The following is a 10,219-nucleotide window of genomic DNA, read 5'->3' as shown; positions in this document are numbered from 1 at the left end:
ATCTTAATAGGGTCCTAGGTGTTGAGAATTGACTGAGTTCTGCCTCTTGGGCACAGAGAGAACAATGTTGAGTGGGACATAGAGACACAGTTAAATCCATAAAATGAAGGAGGAGATGGAGTCATGGGAGCTTGAGAGAAGATTCTCTTAAAGATAGAGCACAGGGTCTAGGGCTTTTAACATAAAGTCATGTGGAGAAATTGTCCTGCCATCAGACCTGCATGCTTTATTCATAACACAACCTTCATTCTTTTTTCCAGTCCATATTGTGATCCATTTGTACATGATCTGAGTCAACAGACAGCACACCTATGGCATCCTACTGGCTCAGGATATGGAGGAGTGATAACAGTATAGCCAACACTGTACATCTCAGTTCCTGGATCTTAGTCTCCTGAGGAAGTGGTTTTCAAGTAAGGGGAATGATTACATGGGGAACGGTGATGGTAGTATTGAATTCTGTTCCTGCTATCACAGGGGCACATGAGAATCAGCGGGGTTGGGGTAATTTACATAGGAATCAGGGGGAGAATGAAGGAGCTTATCTAGTCTTACCAACAAACCCAGAAATCTCTGAGTGAGGTTGACTACCTCTTCTTCCATGAAGGTGTCCTGAGAAGCTATACACAAAAAGGCAGTAACCGATGCAAGGATCACTGTCATTAGTTGAGCTGGGAACCAACACAAGTTTCCAACTCAGTGCTCTGGGAAACTGGCTGTTGATGAAGCAGAATGGATTCCCGAAGTGATGTGCTAGAAATTGTTCAATGTCAGCTTCCCCAGCGGAGTGGGGAGAGCCTTTGCTTACAGTGTTTGCCAATTTCTGTGGGGTGATTATTTCCATCATGGTGGATTTCAAACTACCAACATAATGTCCCTGAACGTGGCATTGGAAATAGCTATGCAGTCGCTCACTACTACAGAGTATTTTCACCACACAGATACCACACATGAAAATAACTTCAAGAGGGCAGAGTATAAGATGCCTGGTTGACTCGGTCAGAGGAGCATGCATCTCTTAATCTTGGAACCCTGAGTTCGAGCCCCTATTGAGTGTAGAAAATACAAAGAATAAAATATATACTTAAAAAAAAAGCACAGAGTATAGTATGATATAGTAAAATGATTAAAAAGTGATGTTTTATATAATTTTAATTATAAAATTTTATATCATTTGATTTTTAGTAATAGCCATGTTTAACAACCTACCCACAAAATTCCTGGAAAATTTAGTAATTCGACCAACAATCTAGGATGAGCTGGCTCCCACTCACAGTGCCTTCCTCCTGCCTCCTAAATTTCACCCTAAGCCACCCACTGGAGCCCAGCATGCCCATGCACCATAAGAGAACAGAAAGTAGCATATTTACCCTCAGTGATCTGCATGGGGCTAACATAACCCATGGCTGATTTTGAAGCCTCAGAGATAGCACCAAGACATAGGAGGGCAGGTTAAGGTTCTCTCACATGGCTTATATTGAGGGAGGGGGGTGTTGAAGCTTCCCAGGTGCAGTCAAGTTTGATAACCACTGCTCTGGGGGCATATATTCCACCCATGAATCAATTGCTAATTCAGTATTTTTATTCCAATAGTCATAGGACACCAATCAGAACTATATGTACGTATGTATTTACCAAATGACTCAAAATGTTTATTGGACTAAATTCTATTTCATACATAAGCATTATAGTCTCCCCTGTTCCTTAGACTTTGGCAGTTAAAAAAAAAACAAAAAACAAGCAGCCTCATCCAGAACAGGGCAAATGCCAAAGGTGAGGGTAGCCTAGAGTTTTACTGTAGGATATATATACATATTTTTAAAAGGCCTCTTTCCTGGCCATATCAGCTCTCTGTTCCAATAATTAAATACAGACATATTTTCCAAAAATCACTTCTTTCTTCTATGAGATCTTTTGTTTATTTATTTATTTTTAAAAGATTTTATTTATTTATTCATGAGACACAAACACACACACACACACACACACACACACACACACACAGGCAGAGGGAGAAGCAGGCTCCATGCAGGGAGCTCCACGTGGGACTTGATCCTGGGACTCCAGGATCACACCTTGGGACAAAGGCAGGTGCTAAAGATCCCCTTCTATAAGGTCTTCAATGCCATCATTAACCACCCCTGTTCATTTTACTGACCAACATAAAATATGTCATCTGTAAAGTCTCCCTAAATGATGATTTCATTCTCTCCTATTACTGAGGCACCACAGGAGAATTTTTGAGCAAAAAGAAGAAAACCTCTGTGCTTATTTAAATTTTTTTTTAAAGATTTTATTTATTTATTCATGAGAGACAGAGAGAGAGAGGTAGAGACAGAGGTAGAAAGAGAAGCAGGCTCCATGCAGGGAGTCCAATGTGGGATTTGATCCTGGGACCCCAGGATCACACCCTGGGCCCGAAGGCAGGCACTTAACCACTGAGTCACCCAGGTGTCCCAAGATTTTATTTGTTTATTAGAGAGCAAAGCAAGAATGTGAGCATGGGGAAGGGCAGATGGAAAGGAAGAAAGAATCTCAAGCAGACACCAAGATGAGTGTGGAGTTCTACTTGGGGCTCATTCTCAGAACCCTGAGATTATGACCTGAACTGAAATCAAGGGTTGGATGCTCTGCCGACTGAGCCACCCAGGCGCCCCTCTCTGTGATTCTTTAAGATCAATGTTGAAGGTCACAAGTCACACACGCTTGTTATGTATTTATTTTTTTGCTCTGAGAACTTTGATGATCCTAACCTTTGATGGTACTGTCTTCTTTTTTTGTTTAATTTGACCCCTTCCACCATTTTGCTCTTATGTTTCACCACCATACTGTGACTCTTACTAAGTCCAGCTTCTTGTCTCAGTGAATTTTCTCCAGATAGTTGCAAACTCATCTGGAACATTCTTCTCTAAGCTCTGTGGACACTTAGCAACATTGGGCACATGTATTCACAGGGCTGTTGGTAATGAACATGCTCCACAGTAAAGGACTCCAAATGGGTAGCATGCATCTAACTTGCCTTCAGGTATTGCCCCTCAGATCTTCTTTGCTATCATGCCTACTGGATTAAAAAAACCAGCAGTCATCTCACAAACCCAGATGGTCCCAGAACCTCTGTTGCCTCCATTCCTGCCACTATGGCCAGCTGAAGTGATACATGTCCAATTAGAGCAATTTATTTTACTTTATTTTTTAAAAATATATTTATTTATTTATTTATTTATTTATTTATTTATTTATTTATTTGAGAGAGAGAGAGAGAGAAAGAGAGAGAGAGGTGGAGGGAGAAGCAGGCTCCCTGCAGGGAGCTCGATGTGGGACTTGATCCTGGGACTCTGGGATCATACCCTGAGCCAAAGGCAGATGCTCAACCACTGTGCTATCCAGGTGTCCCCAATACAAGCAATTTAAACAAAAGAAGTTAGATATGACCACTTTGGATGCTGGTATAATAGGAGAAGATGTAGACGGTTAAGACACATTTGCTTGAAGAGATCCCCTTAGATCCCTCTACTCTCCATATGTCTGGTTAACAAATCTCTCTTTGTCCAAATCATCTCTTTTTTGAGAGTCTAATGGAACTGTCCCTAAGAACGTTCTGTGATGATGGAAATGTTCTAGCCTGTGTTAGCCAATATGGTAGCTATTTGCTACATGTAGGTATTAAGCACTGAAATGTGGATAGTACAGCTGAGAGCTCAGTTTTAACAATATAATTTAATTTAATTCAATTTAATTTAATTGAAAGTTTAAATGGCCTTTTCTAGATAGTGGCCCATGTTTGGGCAAAACAGCTCTAGCTTGTAATCACATACCCCTCATTTCTTTGGGTGAACTGATTTATTTCTTAGTTTTTAAGATTTTATTAAGTAATTTCTACACCCAGTGTGGGGCTCAGACTCACAACCTCAAGATCAAGAGCCACATGCTCCACTGACAGTCAGGAACCACTTGTGAACTGATTTCTAATATTGTCCTTATTCTTGACTCTCAAGGGCCCTTCCCGACAGTGAATCAGAAGACCAGGAGTCTTTACAAATACAAGAATCAGGTAATTGTCTAATATAGAGATGACCAGGGGTGTGTGTATTGGGCTGATGGAAATTTCCAGTGTATTTACATGCAGAAGACAGTTTTGAAGTCCTTTGTGGTTGTGACAATCAGAAGCATTTTTTCTTACCTGAAACACAACTTAAATGGGAATATGAAGTAGCTTTAATCTTGGATGTTATTTCTGGAATGGATTCCATATTCCAAACACTCTATTAGAGACATTAAACACATTCTCTTTTTATGATCCATAGAAACTCTATTAGTGGATCATATAGTCTCTATTTCAAAGACATAGAAAGCATACCTAGGGGTGAGCATACCAGCTAGTAGATGAGTTGTGATAGCATTGGATTGTGTCCAGGTTCATTAAAAAGGGCCTATTTTCTTTCATCCTAATCCATGATAAAACCTCAAAGAATGAGCAATGTGTGGTTAGGGGTCTTGACCTTTGTGTCATTTGTACTCTGAATGGCTTTGGGCTAGGAAACATTCCTATTGGAAGAGTCTATTAGGGCTGCCTAATAAAATACCCAGACTAGGGGACTTAAACAATAAAAGTTAATTTTGTCATATTTCTGGAGGCTAGAAGTCTCAGCTCAGGTGCTGACAGATTCAGTCTCTGGTGAAGGCTGTCTTCCTGGCTTGTAGATGGCCACCTTCTTCTGGGATTCACATGGCCTTTCCTCTATGTATCAAGAGAGACTGACAGACTGGGAGACAGGGAGATGGGCAGACTGAAAGATCTCATCTCTCTTCCTCTTCATATAAGGATACCAAGACACCAGTCCTGTTGGATTAAGAGTTCTTTCTTATGACCTCATTTCACCACTAGGATTTTCTTATAGACTCCATCTTCAAATTCAGCACCTAGACTGGCCCAATTCTCACTGTGTTAGATTGGAAAGCTTTACCCATTTTGACTGTTTTACATCATGTTAATACTTGCTCCACCTCTGTGTGCTCATGGTTGGAAACTGTCCCACAGGTGTGATGTAGTTTGAAAGCCACATGAGATTCAGGAAGAGCAGGGCACTGGTGTTGACCGTGTCTTGATGCTCAATAGATCTCCTGTGCTTACCAGCCATGTGGTGATTGGGTAACCTCATCTGTATTCACATTAATAGTTGACATTGTGTGCTTTTTTTCAAGGAACCACACAACCAAGTACCAAGATTCAGAGGACTTCTATACAGGAGAAATAAGCTTGGAGAGGTTAGATAACTCTTTGAGTATTTTCATTTTTCCTATACAAAATCCCTACTCTTTGTAAAATGATATTCAATCATATATAATTCTTGAGAAACTGATTTGTCAGAGCACAGTATATCAGAGACTTATAGTCCAGGATACAGATTTTATTTTATGCTATCATCCTCGCCCACAGCCTGAGCAGTGAGAATGGATTCCTGCAGCATGTGTGTGGAGGGTCTTCAAGTGGTGATGGGAAGGCTCTCCCAGCTGGAAGTGAAATGCTTAGGGAACCAAGAGATGGTCTGGGGTGCCTCAGGATAGATGGTGGCAAGCACTAGGGTGATGAATGTGCCTTTGCTTCTTCTGCTTTCATGCTTGTTCCTTTTATGGACTTGTGTTCTCTTACCAGCATCAGGTATTAGCTGCTCCTTGGCACCATGTAGAAATTTAGCTGCTGTGGTGCCTGCCTGAAGTGAAACTGCCTCCCACCAAAAGTGTTGAGCTTGGGTCCCTTGTTAAATTTGGGGGTGCAGTTTCAGTAGTAACAAGGAACATTTTTGTGTTTTTCTTTGTATGGGTTTGAAGATCAAAGTCCCCTGTTCTTGTCACACATCCTTCTCTCTGACATCTAGATTCCCAACGGCACGTGTGCCATTGAACCTACAGGACTCCTTCAGATCATGCCTTTTCTAAGAGTCTGCACTTGACACAGCAATGTTTATTTTTCAGAAGATACTAGATTAGGAGTGGAGGAACTAGTGCCCCTCCAGGCTGCTCAACTGTCTGCTGGGTTTGAACGAGTTTGTAAAAGTTATCAGTTCCTGGGACCTGAAGGAAATGTGGATATTCATTTCTTGAAGGAAATGTGGATATTATTACCTGTATCTCTGCAAACAGATACAGGTAAGAATGGGAGATGCTAATTGTTTCAAAGAATTCTACTATAAAGGAAGAAAATGCTGTGTGATATTTACTCGTATACACCTATATCATAGGATACATGATCCATTCCCATGGACATCTGAAATTTTGTCAGTGTTCTCTGTATTCTATGCACTGAGTTGGTATTTTAATTTCAACATATGTAGAATACAGAGAAACTGGGGCCCAGAAAACCTAATGAAGTCCCCAGAGGTTTCTGCAGTTGTGAAAATCACAGATGGGTCTTGAACCTGGGTCCACCCAAATACCACATCTCTCGGCACTTGTGTTGTTTCAATCAAAGTTCTGGGGTTGGTCAGCATGACTATCACTCTGGTTCCTTTCAGTGCCCACTTTCCTGGGGCTGGCTTCTATCTATGGCCAGCAGTAGGCCTTAGTAAGCCTACTGCTTGGCCTACTTAGAAGCCAAGGCTTCTTGGTAACAGCAGCAGTGACTGTGAAGATTGCTTTTGATTCTTGGAATCCACCTGGGCCTGACATTATAGCACCAGGAGCAGGATGGTGGCAGGGCCTTTGTTTGAGATAACTGTGGAGCCTGAGGGGGTCATTGCTGAAATCCATGTCCCCCACATCATCTCCCTCCCAGGTAAGGAGGGAAGAGGGAAGACAGTGGGCCAGTGGGAACATTGTCTGATGGGCTCTAAAATTTGGGGGGAGGAAAAAAAATCATGCACCTCTCTCCCCTTGGTTGTAGTGAAGTGTGTCAGAGGAGAAGGTCTGTGTATGGTCCCACTCTGTTTATAGTGACTGTTGAATTGAAACAAAAGCATTGGCAGTGGTCTTGTGTGCCTGGGATAGGGGTGGCTGTTGGTGTTGAAAATTGGAACCTCTCATACCTAGGAGATGTTGCACAGGAGATGCTAATTATAAGAATCAGAAGGTGCATAAAGTTGGTTTAATTCTATCTTTTGGGCAATTTTATACTTGTTGGCATAAATGGAGTCTAAGCAGCTGCTGAAGGAAGAAGGACACAAAATTTCTCAGAACTTTAAACAACAGTAGGACCTTTAGAAAGAAAACATAAGACCATGTTGAAGGCTTAATGATAAACAGTTTAGTTATTTTCCCAAATGGTTGCTCCAGTCAGCAAATGTCCCACCGACTTACAAGTGTGTTCAACTTACAAGTTCTGTACTATCAACAATTTCAGTGTTCTAGAGTTTAAAGAATATTGACACTTATTGTTCAAATGTACTCACTCATGATGGTATTTCATTCAAAAATACATTTACCTAGAGGATAATGACGAACAGTATGATCATTTTTACTGTACCTTTCACATTTCCTCACATTGACTTCTAAATAGAAATAGAAATAGAAAGGAAAAATGAGCTCCCTCCTTGGATGCATTTCCTTAATAGGCAGTAAGTGATCTTTACTTAATTGGGTGCCATTGATATATGATGTTTCAATGGGATCTTTAAGTTAGGAAGTGGAGTTAAATTACTTTAGTGGGCTACATCAAAGACCAGAGAATCTACAGGGTTGCCTGAGTGGCTCAGTCAGAAGAACGTGTGACTCTGGATCTCGGGGTTGTGAGTTTGAGCCCCATGCTGGCTGTAGAGATTACTAAATGAATAAAACAAGAACAAACCACTTACAAAAAAAGAAAAGAACACCTAGATAAAGGTATATGGTTCATTTCATTCTCCAACTTCTCCTCCTTTCCTAGTGGATCTCCAGTTTCATTCTGCAGCAGCCCCTCCTCCTCTCTCAGGTGAGTGCAATGCTTCCACCAAAAGTCAGATGGTTGTGTCTGATTTCAGGAGGTGTTTGAGTGGTGTGATGTGGCTCAATGAGAGATCATACCTTCTCTTCATTTACAAAGACTCAGTGGTGTCAGAGACAAAGAAGGAGCCTGAGCCACTTCAGGGAACAAACTCGTGAGGGGGTGTAATATGCAGAGACTCTGAGCATGCAACCAATCTTATTGGGGAACACACATTGCACCTGATGAACTATAGGTGAAAGTAGTTTGATATGGCTGGACATGAAGCTTTAGATGGAGTGAGGCCCCATGAGACCAGAGAGACAGGCAAGAAACAGATGTTGAAAGCATAAGGATGCTGGTTGAAATCTTTTGGACCTTAAGCTGAAGGCCAACGGGGGACTTTTGCAGGGTAGGTAGCAATGCACTCACTTTTCTCAAGAGTGTGGATGAATGTGGGCGAGGAACGGACAGGAAGTGGGAACTGCGTTATGAAGCTGCTGTAAAAATCAAGAACAGGGATTAGCTGGGCATTGGTTAAGGTTCCTGGAGTTGGTAGGTAGCAGAGAAAGAAATGATTCAAAGTAAGGAGTCAAGGGGCACCTGACTGCTGGCTCTGTTGGAAGAACTTGTGATTCCTGATCTTGAGGTTGTGAGTTCAAGCCCATGTTGGGAGTAGAGATTGCTAAAAACATAAAATAATAAAGCTTTTTAACATAAGTAAATAAAATAAGGAATAAAGATCAAGGGACTCCCTTCTGCCTTCCATGTTGTTGGCTTTGACTGTCAGGCTCCACATAGTAAAAGTGACAGTCCTCCTATCTCAAAACAGATCATCCAGGAGGAGAAAGATAGCATCTCTTGATGCCCCTCAGTGAAGAGAAGACTCCTCCTCAGGTGTCACATTGGCTTGAAATGGCAATAGACCCATTTCCTGGCCAGCTGGTGGTGTTGTCAGGAGGTCCAGAGAGGCAGACTAGCTAAAGAAAATCAGGCCCCACACCTGGAGTCGCAATTGGGTTCCAACCCAACCACAGATCTTGGTTAAGCATAAGCTAAGGATAATTTCACAAAGAAAATGAAACGGATTTATGCAGGTGGTGAGTGTGTGGCACCAACAAAAGGTCTCAACCCTTCCTATTATGCAAGCTCTTGAGCAAGAGATATCTGTCACCCATTGTGACAAGATAAAGCTGAACCTGGTTTTTTCTCTCTAGAAGACCCTACAGAAGCTGCTGCCAGCCCACATCTTTGCCAGCAAAATCCCCGTTCTGGCCACCATGCACTGTGAAGCATGACATCTCTTTTCCTCTTTTTCCCTTTTGGCCTAGTGGCATCTTGTATTTCATACAAGAATCCTACTCCTTCAGATTATCTTCTGATACTAACTCTTCTGTGAAGACTTTGCTTTAAAGTCTAGTCATCCTTTCCTTTCTGACCCAAAGGCTTTGGTTGCATTTTTCCCTCATGAAATCAGGGTAATTAAAAGGATCATGATGACAAATGCAGCTTACTGATTGCCTGTGGCATGTTAAGTATTCAGGTATGTATATTTGTACTTTATATACTCCGCTTACATCTATCCCTGTCAATAAATTTTGGCTTGGTTTCCCAGAGAATTACGGAGGAGGTTCAGAGCTAACAGTGACTTTTGAAGTAACAATCCTGTTCACAGTGTATCCTGACACGGACACACAACCCACACTCTGGGATTTCTCTTCCAGCAGATGAAAACAATGAAGGTGATTTCACAGTGTTTATCAAAATGCAGTTGTTTACATGTTCCAAAGAAAATTAAAAGGATTTAGGAGAGGATAAGACAGGTGCTTAGATCTAACCTTGTGGGAGGCAAATGTTTCAGAGTGCATCCAGGAGAGAAAAAAAAAGTGAAATTCATGTCCAGTTAAGAAGATAGAGTAGAAGTTGCTAAACAAATAGATGAGTAGAAAGCATCTGGGCAGCAAAATAGATTAAGCTGAGAATCTTTCTGTGAACAGCAACTTCATTCATTCAAATTCAGGAGCCACTGAATATATACTTCCAATTAGTTTCCAATATAATTACCAATATTCAAAGAAATCACATCATTAAATTAAGCTGTTTGATCACAGCCTCAGATGACTGGATATTAATGATTTGCACCACTATGTTAAGACTAAAAGTTCTTGAGGCAAGAGGTGAACTTAGAAAGCAATCATGCTTTTGGGTGCCTGGGTGGTTCCGTTGGTTAACTATACAGCTCTTGATTTTGGCTTCAGGTCATGAACTCTGGGTCATGAGATTGAGCCCTGAGTTGGGCTCCAACCAGAGCATGGAGCCTGCTTA

Source organism: Vulpes vulpes, chromosome 1 (assembly GCF_048418805.1).
Source record: "Vulpes vulpes isolate BD-2025 chromosome 1, VulVul3, whole genome shotgun sequence".
Taxonomy (NCBI): domain Eukaryota; kingdom Metazoa; phylum Chordata; class Mammalia; order Carnivora; family Canidae; genus Vulpes; species Vulpes vulpes.
This window is presented reverse-complemented; position numbering follows the sequence as displayed.